The 14,711-nt window shown below is 41.7% G+C and overlaps 1 long non-coding RNA gene across 4 annotated transcripts in view; it reads right to left on the bottom strand.

Moving 5' to 3' along the window:
• The window catches only part of LOC142404943 (uncharacterized), a 39,579-nt gene extending 30,936 nt beyond the window's left edge, over positions 1 to 8,643 (bottom strand). For 3 of the 4 annotated variants that reach the window (XR_012774003.1, XR_012774004.1, XR_012774005.1), the window contains exon 1: positions 7,967 to 8,643. This is a non-coding gene — a long non-coding RNA (uncharacterized LOC142404943). Of the gene's footprint in view, positions 1 to 5,449; positions 5,556 to 7,966 lie in introns of those variants that run through there. The other variant, XR_012774006.1, reaches the window with a different exon arrangement.
• Between the last annotated feature and the right edge of the window lie 6,068 nt (positions 8,644 to 14,711).

Raw genomic sequence — 14,711 nt, 5'->3', positions numbered from 1 at the left:
AGAGTACAAACATTTATTTCAGGCCACAAGACAGACAGACACCAATGCCACCTGTGAAGTACTGAGAAGGGAGGTGATGTACAAAATGGCGACACAATTCAAATATTCCGTGTGCCATTTTTGAGGATTGCTCGACACGGTGGTGTAACAAAAGTCTCAAACCCAGCTATCTATCTCAGTTATTAGTACAATGCCGCCTCTCTAAAAAGTTTCATGAAGCATGCAAGGACCTTTTACCCAAGATCACCAAAAGAGTACGAAAACAAGTTTCAGATGTTCTTATGTACCTCATGGAGATGAGTAATTCACAGTCACAATGAAACCTCTGTTTTTCTGTTCCCTGAATATTTGCACTATTTCAGGTTTATTTGAGAATTTCAACTAATAAACATTGAATACTATTGTTTACATTTACTCTAAAATATTTGTGAGATCTTTAATAAAATGATTCATGTCCAATAGTCAGAGTTCGAACCGTGAGTTTTAGTTTGAGTTTGGTCATAAGGTTATAGCTATTTCCTGGCTTGATAAGCATCACTTCTGCAACTGGGTGAGATTTAACAAGTCTCTGAAGACAGGGTGTATTTATATAGGATTGAAAGTTTTATACAATTGCAATCCTTCTTCTCCAAGCCTAAACTTTGTTTTTGCTAGTCAGAAGAGGTGTTTAAGAATAAGGAGATGATGTAGTCAATGGTAAAATGTATTAATTGAATGCTATTTTTAAAGTAAGTTTTCTCATTCAGAAAAAAAATAAAAATATGGTGATTCAGACCAACTTCTAAAGGATTCGTTACCCTTTTACTTCTTTCTGTCAGAGTTCAGGCTGGGGATTGGAATGCTGCTTCCCCTTGCGGGGCCAGCAATATTTCTCTCACTTTATAAGGAGTTCCACTTCCAGGGAAAATACATGAACAAAAAGTATTAAATTTTTTTATCCTCAAGTATTAAGATGGGCATGCTTAGGATTCTTAAAAAGTAATCTCGTTAAGTTCTTTAAGATGCTTAACTTTTAAGTAAGCACACATATACAGAGGTAAATATTCATACGTAATTGGAGATGGAATAGCTTTAAGTGAAAATAGGTTATTTTTTCATAGTATAAAATACTTCCATGTGAAAATGGGAAGGGAGGGGTAACATTAAAATAAAAACGGCTAAAGGGAAAAGCTAAATAGGTAGGTAAATACCTACATTGAAAAGTAAATTTAAAAAATGTAGCAGAGAAGAGGATGCAGAAATATTTTGGAAGAGTTTCCTTTTATATTAAATAAAGACTTAAAAAAGCGGTAAGTGGTCCTGTTAAACAATTTTCAGGTTCCCAGCCTCCTTCAGGTGTCTCAAATCAGAGAAGCAAGATCTGAGACACCTAAGATGAATCACCACTTTTGAGAGACTGGGCCTGTGATAGAAAAAAATAGTTAACTTCTTCCTATCTTGTTCAAATCCACATGCACTCTCACCGGGCAGCAAAAATCTCCCCTTATTCCCTGGTTATCTCTCATGACAAATTTCAAATACCTGCTCAAAACCATGAAAATGGTCAAAATGTACATCGAAGAGTTGGAAAAGTTCACAAAAACTTTTTCTAACTTTGTTCACAGAAAAGTCTTGCCTCTCTTTACAAACACTCGCCCAGGAAATTCAGGGACTGGCAGAGTGCAAGCGAAGAAAATTTCACCTCAGGTCACAGAAGCTTGACGGAATTATGGATGGAAGAAATTAATAGCATATAATGGAAAGGATTAGGCAATCATAAGAGGTAATACAGACATCTCTGCCTCATTAAGTGGAATCTGCTCCAGAAGCGGAAACCTTTCTTCAGCCAGTTCCCTTTCCTAACCACCGCCTTCCTTTTCAAGACAGTTTGGGTTAAAAATAATGGCTTTGGGCATGTTTTTAGGCCTATCTAGTCCTGATTTCCCTTTCTTTCCAATCAAGACAAACAAGAGTCCCAAATCCTCCTGTCTCAGGATTAAACCACAGACCCACTGGCCTTTGCCTGCTGGATCAAAGCAAACAAAATCCCAAATGTCGTTTCTGTTCCTCAAGCTGTATACGAACTGACACCTCCCACTCTTCTTTTCGTCTGGCTGCAAGAAGAGAAGCTCCAGGCATCTTTTCTGAGAGTTTTAACAAACTCACACGCGTCTCAGGAAAGTTCCTCTCAGCAGATATTTCACCTTCCTTCAAGAAGCCCAGTACACCTTGGTGTTGGCTACAGGGACGTTCCCAATAAAGAAAATTTCGTACTGACCTGATTGCAATTTTGGGAGGGGTGAGCTCTGTTTTGCAAAAAGCCAAACAAATGTAGCAAGGCCTTGACCAGCCAACAAGCAGAAGGTTGGCTTCCACTTTGCACAAGGCAACTCCAACACATTTTAAAAGAAATAAAAGTGTTATATGAGGTTGCACAATGGGAAGCCCACTTTGAGTATGCAGCAGTTCTCCAAGCACAGCTGTAGTTTCAAGTACCTCGTAACAATGATAGATGTGCTCTCTCCGTATATATATACGGGCTTTAGGATCAGCAGATAAGATGGGCAATGAAGGCTCAGAGGCCTTTCAAACCATTTTTTGCTGAAGGAAGCGAAGCTCAGAAATTACAGAGAGGCTTAAAGAACTTTCCAAACAGGTCTTTTAGCAGTTTAAGGTAACATAATGGTCACCATTTTGTTACTGATAATGAAGTCAAAACTGCAGTTACAGAGTGCTTTAACAGAACTTTAAAATCCAAGATGTGGAGATATTTTACAACCCACAATGCCTTTACTACACTGTTGCCCACATTTATGAAGTGCTCTAATGGCAGCTTTCAGAGGACTATGTGTACCAACCCTGCTGGTGTAAACCCCTCAACTCACTGAGGATTTAGCAAGCAATGTATGGGGGCTTAAAGGAATAGCACCCCTTTTTACAAAAGGAGACCACGTGTGGGTGTCTAAAACCAAAAGGGCTCTTGAAAAACACTGAGAACAGACATTAACTGATTAAATTTTCATACTGCATGAAGTTATTAGTCAGGCGCGAATGATCATGTTCAGGATAAAAGATGATGACGATAAAAGGTTTTTGTTCTTTTTACTCAAAGAATTACAGAAAGTTAATACCAAACAGAGCAGATTTCACATGACTGGAAAAAATATAGATGTGAAAGGAAAAGCAATTATTGGTAAAGTGGTTGGCATGGCCTACTCAATGCAACAGCTTTGTGGAAGCAATTTAAAACTATGCCATTTAGATATTAGGCACTGCTGGAAGAAAATAAAAGCAATGAAAGTTTTAACATTCTTCTCTCCAGAAACATCATGGTTAGATTTTTCCTATAAAACATTAGTTCAGGTTTTACAAAGTAGGTAATTAAATGTTTACAAATACACTGCCCTTGCAACTGGAGTGGCAGCAACAGTGAGATTCCCTTTCAAATTATACTCGTGAGTAAGAACGGGATGTCTTTGGTGCTACTCTTTGACCTTTCAGTACTGATATCAACAAAGTTGTGCCGATTCAGTCTTTACGTCCGAGGCTCCACAACCCAAAATATGGCACATCACAGCAAAAATTATCCTGGTAAGACTAACACATTTTATACTGGTGATGAACAAGCCAATATCTTAGGTTACTCCCAGTTTGAACTATTCATAAATTTCCCTTTAACACAGTCATCACCAGAGGGTTAAACTTTTGGTACGATTGCACGGATGTCACAGGATGCAAATCTGCGGGGAACGTCCCTGTAACCCTCACCCAAAAGAACAACCTGTTTGCCCTCACTACATGTGGAAATACTTAGGCCCCTGTGAGTAACAATACCATTACTTTTGAAATAAAATCAGAACAGATAAGATGCGTCTCATTTTGTTTCATAAAAAATGGAGAACCCATCACTCTTCTCTTTTTTAAAAACGTGAGAGGTAGTTGTTCCATCCTTTCACTCACCCAGGACATGAATGACATGCTTGAATTTCTTTCTTGGCAGCGAGGAAGCAAATCTATGTGTGACACAAGAGCTGCAACGTGGTAAGTGTCTCTCTGTAATCGAATCCAAGTCACTAGCGTGACTCTATAGCCTGCTGGCTATGACACTAGCTTAAAACGGAGTGTATTAAATAAAGGACAGTATTTTGACCCATGTTCCAAGGACCGTAACAGGACACTAAACAGCCACAGAGCAAAATATAGTTCCAGATTAATCTGCTAAGGTTACTGAATGGTAAAGTGCAGCGGGCAGAAAGTAAAAAGTTTTCTCCTTGCCTGATCTTCATGGAGTCAGACCTCTGATTCCTACTGACACTTCACACTGACAGGGCGTAGTTCTTTGGGTTCAGGGGGTTTAGGGTGGGGTTTTTTTGGTTCTGGGCTTTTTCTCTTTTCATTCTGACAACATATGTTTACAAAGCATACTTGTGTCTGAGAGGCAAGACCAGAAATAGTCTCAGGAAGGAACAGAAACCAAGTTATATGGGTGTGATTTACAATGATGTCATTTGCCTGATGGACTGTAAAGGACTATGAAAGGTCCTGGTCATTCTTTCCATCTTGCTTAGTGCTGCATTAGGTCCTTGTAAGGAGAACTACAGTGATGACTGTTGCTGGTTATGACTACTGCAGATGTGGTCCACCATGACCAGCGCCAGCTTCAGTGGTGAAGTCACTCAGTTCAAAAGGCACTGATAACCACTCTTTAGTTTCTCCAGGCAGCATAAACTTCCTAAGGAGCAAAGACGTCTGGCCAGATAACGATAGGAAGAATTCCTATTTTCTTTATTTTTTTTGTCCAGTCTACTTTTAGGATCCCTTTATGGCTATAATTATTTGTTACATGTGTTACTGTAGGCTTCCTACTCGTGCAGCAACTCTCTACCAGGAGCTCTGGTAGATGAATCAAGCTCCCAGTGTCCATGCCTGAGGAAGCTGTATCACCCTGTGTCAACTAGACACAGCTGACCGTAAAGGAGGCCTGGGCTCCTAGCCCATATGTGGCACCTACACATACATATCTAAGTACAAATATCCTGATTCAGAGCTGAGCTCCAACCCTGCAAGTCTAGGAGAATACAATAGACATGAGAAGTGAATGAGGAGAGAGTGGTCATTTCTGCATCATCTGAGAGATGGTGGTTTCTGTACACCAGCAGCCTAAGCACTTTCAGGATCACTGTAGGCATAACAGAAGAGCCTCAAGAAGAGATCTGATAGAACAAGATGAACTGCAAATTTTTAGGAAGAACTTTCTTCTAAAGTGGAGAGAGCAAGAAGATGCTTGTTTGAATGTTGAGTAAGTGAGTAGTAGAGGTAGGAGTTCTTCTGGCAGCGCCAAACAAGATGGGGAATAGCCCTAGAAGAAGGGGCAAGTCAGCGGAGAGACATCATGGTCCAAGAAGCCACCTTTTCAATAGACTGCACACCCTTTGGGATTCTTGCCTTCCACAGTGGGGAAACGGCTCACCTGTTGATACCAAGTCAGGATGTGAGGTTGAGGATGGAATAGCATGTAGAGAGATACTGAGCAGGTCAATCTAGAGATGGTTCCCATAGTGCACTGGAGGCCTCTGGAGGAAATACAGGAAAGGTCAGTAGAGAATCACAGCTGCCCGCCTGCCCTGGAGCCCCCTGGAAGCACAATGCATGCAGCTGGAGCCACAGAGGTGCCCAGCCTCAGACCACAGCCCAGAAAATTGCAGGTGGGGACAAGAACGAAAAGTACAGACTCCACCCCCTGTGAACATTACAGAAGTTTTTAAGGGGTCTTTGGGGTGCACACTGGGCCCTGCCAGCCATCTCCTGGAAAAAGCAACCCTACAGAGATCCAACATTACAGCAAGTGCAGATTAGCACTCCCCACGTAAGACTGCTCAGACTGTCCCCTCCACCATCACTCAAGATTGGGTTGCACATCCCTTGCCTTCCTGAAGATTATCCTGAAATCATTCTGGTTCAGTCAATGGCATTGTGGGGGCCAAACCACCCTGGGTGACATCCAGATACGACTTTTGGAGGCACAAGCATGCACCCACGTAGCCACTGGCAAATATGCTCCATACGAATGAGCTCAGATGCAGGACCAATAACCACCAATGACCCAGCAGTCTCAGACACGGGGACTGAAGCTCATCTCATAGCTGAGGAGAGGCTGCCACGATGAACGGGAATACCTTGCTGGTGTTAGGCATACTGTCATGTAGCAGCAGTATCTCCATGAGCTGGTCTTGGCAGATGAGAAGGGAGCAATGCACAGCTGCCATGGGGTTTCCCAGAGGCTGGTACAAGCTGGGTGTTGTGGGGTTGATGAGCTGTTGCCAAAGCTCCTCTAGGAAGTGTTGTACGTGTCATTCATACAGGGACAGTGTCACGCACGCCTGACTTCATACACAGGGCTGGCACAGGAGCGAGGACGCCATGCATGCTAAGGACAGCCTGAGGAGGCCTCTGACCACCGAACTTTTGGGCCAGAGCACAGCACTGGTCTCATTAGTTTTAAGAGAACCCTTAGCTAATTAAATGAGGGTGACAGCATCTTGCAAGATGGCTCTGTGCAGAGTCAGCGGCAAGGAGCTCTGTTCTGCATTCATGGCAGCTTCGGGGACACTGAGGCTTATCTTAGCCTGGTGCATAATCCTGAGACAAAGTCCCTTGTCTTACTCTCTAATTATGCACCACTGTGCATTCCTTGTTAATTTGTATACGGAGTGGTAATCTCGCCGAAGATCCTGTGTCACAGGTAAATCAAGTTATTACTGTGACATGTTACTGTTACAGCTTATAAATTCCTGTAGTCAGTATTCATATTTGCTACACATAACCATTGTGGAATAGCACAGGAAAGAAATAGTTTTAAGATTAAACATGTCAAAATCCAGGATATTGTGTTGCCTATTATTTCAGTTTTATTTTTGCCTCCCATGTTTGCATGTTTATACAATGCTGCAGGTAAATGCTCCCCCATAGTTTTTTTTATCATCGTCGTATTATGAGGGCATGCAATATAATAACCAGATCTGTTAAAGCACCAGTGATGTCTCTATTGGCAGCCTTATAAAAGAGCTCGGTGACCTTGGTTAATTAGCCATGTAATAAACCAGAACTGAAAGAGCCTATTCCCACAAACCACAGCACAGCACCCCTCCACCCCCCGCTTGTCAGCGAGGCTCTGAATGGGAAGTCAGCAGACGCAATGCAAAGTGCAGCCACTTAGCCTTAGAGCCCTTTGGAATATATGCAAAGATTCACAAAGACATTTCCTCCTAGCCACTGGTTAAGGAACAGTCTTTAAAACAAAAAGACAAGTTTTCTGAATACTCGTGGCAGTTATTTCTCTTCTTTTACTGGCTAGTACTGCTTAAGTTGTATTTAGGTAAATGTGTATCTTTCTGAAGCCTCACCACACTTGTATTTCAAAAAAATCTTTAAAAATTCCTCTGTTTCAGAAATGTTTTCTATAAATTCTCTAATTTGTTTTCATGTTTATTTCAGATATTCCAAATAGAAGAAAACCCAACCCCTCAATTAATTAATAACTAATATTGTATTCTTTAAATGTAATTTGTTTTGTATCTTTACAGCGCAGTCCTCTTGAATTGTGAGTCAGTCATGTTAGTACAAATTATACGGAAAAGAGTGTTACATGTATTTCTGTTGCTCACTTGATTTGACTAAAAAGTAAACCTAAAAAGTTAGAACTATACTATAAAACTCAAATGGTTGCCCTTTTATCTCAAGGCAGGAAGTAAATGAATAAAAATTTTTAGCAGATTCTTTGACTTTATCCTATCAGACTCTTTAGAAATAAAAGCTTATTTAAGTACAAGCAAGAATCACTACAGTTTTAAATTCACCCAAATGTCAGTTCATAACAAGCATAACCACAATTAACCACACAGCCGCAGAGTTGTTAGTATTTTCTTCTGCAAGTGCAATAGTTTTTCTGATTGTTATAGGAGTTAGTTATTTCTTAAAACAAACTTACGTGAAGCCCATGACTGCTGTCCTTTCATGGCATGCTCCTGAGTTCTGGTGCAACACAGAAAACGAACAAAAAACCCCAAGACCCTAAGAGAAGCTAAAACTGGTTTTCGTATCATCAGCTTCACTTCCTTACAGGACAGTGATTTTCATTTCATAGAAAAAAACAATATCAGCATCAGTAGTTTCTTTAATTAAACTTATTTTTTGCTCCAGAATGCTTTTCATTTTCCAAGTAAAGATTAAAATTACGGTGTTCCTACACAGTGAAACTAATGAATATCACTCTGGTTTTAAATCCTGTACATCTGTTCATCCATTCAGGATTGTTTTAGCTGCAGTCATTTCTTTCAGTACTGCAGATCATAGTAAATTCACATGAACAGAGAGTTTCACTGGGTCTGCCAAACAGTCTCCATTATCCTGTCAAAGTTTTAGAATGTCAAGCACAACAACATCCTTGACAAATCTGAGATTACAGCTGGTTGATAGCAGAATGTCCAAGAGCAAACTTTTTCCTAGATATTCTTGATTGTTGAATCCCAAAGTAAAGTGGGAGATGTACTTTAGGCAAAAAATATCTGCTAACTCATTCTCTGTGTTTTCTAATGTGATCTAAGAGATCTCTGGAATGTGTGTAAAGGCTCAGGAAGCTACATAGCTACATGGCTCAGCAGCTCATTCAATAGACAACGTGTGTGTGTGTGTGTTTGTTCACATTCTTATATCGAAGATTTTGATCCATGTACGATAAATACAAATGTAAGTACTCACACAGGAATGTGAGCAATCCCCATGACTTGCGGTAAGAATATGCATAACCAGTTCAGGATCAGACATTTCAGCTGAATTTTCCATTCAGTGTTCAGCTTCTAGGGTGCCTACAGCCATATAAAAAAAGCCTAATTCCATAGGGAGAGGGGTAGGTACATGCTGATACAAGGGACCATTAATGTGAAGCTGCAGAAAATACCAGCAAGCAGACAAAGAGGAAGAGAACAGGGAACTGAGTTAGTCACTCTCCTTAGATCCTGATAGTGTCAACACTTCTGCAAGGCAAACCAATGGGACCCTTCCCAGGAACAAAGCTGGGCACAGGTTTAAGAGTTGGTAGGACCAGGGCTCTTACAATTTAAAAATGTTATGCTACCTAAGGTACAATTTGTTGGTGGTATAACAATCCCATCCAGAACCACAGAATCACAGAATCACAGAATCGTATAGGTTGGAAAAGACCTTTAAGAAGACTCGGTAGATACTGAAAATACACGTGAACTGCGATCTCCTCTGGCAGGCTCTGGTCCTGCCACGTCCCACATGTCAGTGCAACCACACTGAGGGCCCAGGAGCACAGCGGTGCCTCCCCAGCTGCGATCCGGGGCGTGGGGGAGTTGGGCTGGTGGTGTCCCAGCTCAGTCCAGCATATCACTGGGGAAATCCCAAGGGTGCCACTCCAGAAGCCAGCTCAGTTCCCATGGGAGGCTTGCCACTGCTGCACAAGCATACACCCAGGAGCGTACTTTCCTGACTGTGTAAAGTGTCTGCCCCAGAAGAGAAAAGTTTGGAAACGTCAGCTGCAGGTATGCCTCTCCTCTCTGATTTCCAGCTCCTTCAGGTCTGCAGTTGCTAAGGCTGGAGGAGGATGCCCTCCTCTGGCTACACATCCCCTTTTCATCAAGCCTCGGAGGCTGAAGAGAAATCACTTTGAACACTGAGGCGGGGAGCTGGAGGCAATTACTTGTGATTGATAGCACTAAATATGAAACCGCATGTACCTCATCCATGAAGCATGGAATCAGCAGCATATTGTTAGTGGGGGAGATGAATGGGGCTTGAGATAACCTTGGCAAATTAGGCATATGTTAGCATTAAGCTTTGTCAGTAAGCAGGCTATAAATTACAGACATATTGTAACTCCATAAACTCATCTAATGAATTGAATGACAGTGGTAATTTAAGGCAGAATGGAACTGTTTAACCCTTTTAAGAATTTAGCTGTATTTCTATATTATGCAACAATCCAAACTGTATTAAAAGGTTGGTGTTTCATATATACTGCAAGATACCATAACCATAACAGGGAAACAATTCTTCCATGTTTCATGTACATTTTAACAAACAGTTGGCAACCTGTGAATTATTTTACTTATGAGTTGATTAAAAAAGAATGGAAAAAGAATGGAATAGCTGGGGCGGGGGCGTTCCTTGCACATTCTCTTACTTCATCATTATTTTTCTGTATGATCAAGCTAAATATATTTAAGCTGTAAGACACAGCATGCCGTGCATTTCTGGACTGCTACTGAACACCTCGGGAGGTGTTATAAGACACAAGGCTAAAGGGCAAGTGACTCTAGTCACAAGAGAAGTGCAATAATCCCTTCAAAATGCATGGCCTGCAGTGTCTTATTGCTATTCTGAAATGGAATTTATAAATAAAAATAAGCGGAAAAAGTCAGTCTCCCGCATTTACTGGCTGCTATTGACAGATTTATGCCATCAGTGACAGCTAATGCAGGATTCTGAAGCCATTTTCTATTTTACTGTGTAGTTCAGCCTAAGTAACATTTGAAAATCACTGGCACATCAATGGCATAAAAGGGCTTAAAATCTAAACTAGAAAATTTAATGCAATATGTTATTAATTAAAATGCGTTGACATAATAAAAAAGTATTTTTGCTTTTATTCAGAAGAAGTAACTGAAGAAATGAGTATATCAACTACACCATAGGTATAGTCCACTTCTAAGGAAATTTTAGGAAAGCACACTTTTCCACACACTTGATCTTGGCACTCATACAAACCACGGAAAAATTTCTCATCAAACTTTTGTAGGATTTGCCTTTATGCACATCGTTCCCTTTAAAAAGACACATCAGACGAAACAAGCGGGAGTATTTGTCTCAGTACAGAAATCGGGGGGCAGTCCTGTGGGATGTGAGGTTGGAAGGGGGCCTTGGTGGAAGGGACAGTAAGCAGAAAGTGAAATCCTCAATATATGTAATTTTTTTATTAAGTAAATAATCATTACTTCTGCTGCCCACCCATGATAATAAGCCATATAAGAATTAAAATGATAGGATTCAGTGATAGCTCAGTGTGAAAAAAGGAGGGAGAGGTACAGATACAGGTATTTTTTTTGTACATGACACTTTGCAGTTAGTCCCTCACGCACATTTCTTTTTCAAAAAGAATAATCTTTATCACAACATCAGGAAATACAGGTGCATTGCTAGCTCTGCTTTGGCCTGTGAAGAAACGGAGCCTCCACGGGGCTCACCTGGAGTTACACAAAGAGTTTGCAAAAAAGCCAGGAGGAGGCCTAGTCCTCATCAGTCCCCTTCTTTTAACACACGTAGTGTTAAGCCCACGCTTGGGAATGTGTCTGAGATCAAAGAGAGGCTTGCTGCTGCCTAGAGTTGCAATATAGTAAATTTGAGAGTGCAAGGAAGATAGCAGGATACTGCCACGGCCAACAGAGATGTGAACCCTGGCGTAGGTCAGGCTAAAAAGGTGACCTACACCTGACCAGGCTAAAATGGTGACCTCTGAGCAGCTGGCATGGAGAGCTTAGAGGAAGCCGAGGTTATCACCCCCAGCTACCTGCCCCTTCTTCCAAACCCAGGTGCCTCCTTCGCCTGCGATTCCTGTATGAACTGGGGCTTTCCCTTTTCCAGAGTTCCCAGCCCCACGTTACCCTGGAACAGAGGCAGGGGCCGTAATATGTCAATAAAAATGTAATACGGCTTGTCACCTTGCTGTGGTACCAAATGTAAAAGGATTTTTTAAAAAATTTTCTTTTGTTCTTTCATACAGTGCAATTATAGTACACTTTTCCATTGACACATGTGGAGCAGAATTTGGGAGGGCTTCCTCAAGACCCTCGTGGTTATTACTTCCTTTAGTTCTGTCCATGTTGGGTTTTAAATCATGTTTCAATAAACAGGACTGAAACTTAATGCTCATGGTTCAAAAATCCACTGCTTTTCTCTGGATTACTGCTTTCTTCCAAAGGAAAAAATTCTGCAGAAATCTCCATGACTTTCATATATATTTATGAAATATAGATATATTCTATTTTCTTATAATAATAGTGCACAAACTTCTCTCTGTGTTTTGCGAGTGTTCAGCATGCCACGGGTTCAAGGTTGTTGGCACTCGGGACACAATGTAAGGAGTACAAGGAAGGATGTCAGCATTTTGACTGAAAGTGAAAAGGTGTAAGAAACAGCTAAATGAGGCAAAGGGCGTTACCCTCATAGTGAAAGAATTTAAAGTAACAGCAAGCGGGAAATCAATATAATTCCTGTAAGACTGACGGATCGAGATAGGAATTTACGCAGAAAATGCTTCATTTACTCAGCTCCATTTCTAGCCCTGGTAGCCAACAACACCTTGAGCTACTGGTGACGGACGACTTGTATGAGAGGAGCAAGTAAAATCATTGAGTAGCGAGCAGCCTTTTGTGCGGTACCGCAACAAGGAGGACACTTCAAATACTGCATGTTCTGTAACCACGCTTTGTTAATTCAGAAAGGCTACATCCTTGTCGCCAGCGGAGAACAAGCTCCGCACTGTAATAGCTGATGCTGCAACATCCTTCTTCTGCGTGGCATGGCTGGTTCCAGGCTTTGGGTGGAAATGGTTCACCACAACCTGGACATGGCTGTGAAGCTCAGTTGCTGCTGATGTTTGAGCTGGTAATGAGATGGAAAGGGAGCTGCTGGCTGCGGCTCAATATTCACCGGCTGCGGTGAATACTGTCTTCTAATACGGTTGTCCAAACTCTGCTCCCGGTGTGGCTGCTCCCGAGCGGTGGAGCACGCTAACAGGCAAACGGCTGTAGTTGAGCCTTAAACTAAGGGGATTCTGAAACGCAGCTTTCTGCACAGCCTGACCTCCGGGTTTTGACAGCTCTGACTTGAGGCCGCTTGCTCTCAGCCGTCCCTCGCCTCTCAGCAGAGAAGCTCCAGCGAAGGCGGTGCAGGTCCCTCATGCCACTGGGCACCCCGCGCAGCTGAGACGTCTGAGAGGCTGACGGGTCCGATCCAGGACCTACTGGAGACTTAATCTGGCCCTTACAGGATAGCTGGGGAGCCAAGTCAGGTACCCTGAGGCCTTCTGCAGCGGCTCTAGACCCCTGTGTTTAGGCATCTGAATTTCTCCCAACATTCACATGCTAAGGTCTTTTCAGGCACTCGGCAGTACCTTGTGGTTGTAAAAGCCATTCTTTTGTCCGAGAAACAAATATATTACTTTCATACTTATACTGCCTTCTTTTAAATGTGAAAAGGCTTTGTTAAAACACATTGAATATCTTTCATGTGCAAAAAGAAGGAATTTAAAATTAAAATCAATAAATTCAGTTTATCTCATATAGCAGAAAGTATTTCCTCTAAGTATCCCTGGAGGAAAAAAGTGAGTGCTCAGAAGAAAGAAGTGATTATTTGTGAACTTATAGGTATGTGTCTGAGCCAGATCCAAGGTCCTTCTGCACATCACAGTCAGAGATCACGGGGCCAATCCAAACACCTTCATAGGATGAACAAGTACAAAAATACCTACGGATAATTACCCTGCTTGCATAACATGGGAAATCCACAACCCATGTGTGGAAGGAAAGAAGCTGCTTGCCACTTTTGCATCTTCTGTTGAGCAATGTTGTGTTTCATAAATGTTGTATATCAACAAAACTTTGTAAATGCTTAAATAATAACATAGTGTGAGTGTTTCAGATTTTTTGGTACAAATCTGACCTCTGAATAAAATTGGTTCTTCATTCTTCATTCCAGAAAAGATTACTGTGACCTTTACTTCTCCATTTTCCTAATGGTTTCTTCACTACAATGACAAAATTGAATGACTATCTATCTCAGCCATCTGTAAGATTTGGAATTAAATTTACCTAGTGCAAATCAATAAAGTGGAAATCAAAACTAAAAGCCTGGGGTTATTTTTGCAATACTCTATGTGTAATACAACTTTGCATTTAACCTCTGGACTAAATGGTGACTCCAGAACTAAGTCAGTCACTGAATGCATGCTTTACATACTTCAGTGGGATCAAACTGTTTAGATCAGCAATGATTAATGAGAAGATCTGTTAAAAGTGATTTAGAGAAATGATACCTACTCAATCCTGTGAGTTTGTTAGGCCACCAAGCCAGAAAACCTACTCAAGATATATATAAATACTCCTTTTCCAGTCCGTGGAGTTTCCACGGACTGGAAAAGGGGAAACATAACCCCCATTTTTAAAAAGGGAAAAAAAGGAAGACCCGGGGAACTACAGGCCAGTCAGTCTCACCTCTGTGCCCAGCAAGATCATGGAGCAGATCCTCCTGGAAACTATGCTAAGGCACATGGAAAATAAAGAGGTGATTGGTGACAGCCAACATGGCTTCACTAAGGGCAAATTGTGCCTGACAAATTTGGTGGCCTTCTATGACAGGGTTACAGCATTGGTGGATAAGGGAAGAGCAACTGACATCATCTACCTGGACTTGTGCAAAGCATTTGATGCTGTCCCGCATGACATCCTTGTCTCTAAGTTGGAGAGGCATGGATTTGATGGATGGACCACTGGGTGGATAAGGAATTGGCTGGATGGTCACACTCAAAGAGTTGCGGTCAAAGGCTCAATGCGCAAATGGAGACCAGTGACGAGTGGCGTTCCTCAGGGGCTGGTATTGGGACCGGCGCTGTTTAACATCTTCGTCGGTGACATGGACAGTGGGATTGAGTGCAC

Source organism: Mycteria americana, chromosome 1, assembly GCF_035582795.1.
Source record: "Mycteria americana isolate JAX WOST 10 ecotype Jacksonville Zoo and Gardens chromosome 1, USCA_MyAme_1.0, whole genome shotgun sequence".
Taxonomy (NCBI): Eukaryota; Metazoa; Chordata; class Aves; order Ciconiiformes; family Ciconiidae; genus Mycteria; species Mycteria americana.
Note: the sequence above shows the minus strand (reverse complement) of the source record. Positions and strands in the feature narration are given on the sequence as shown.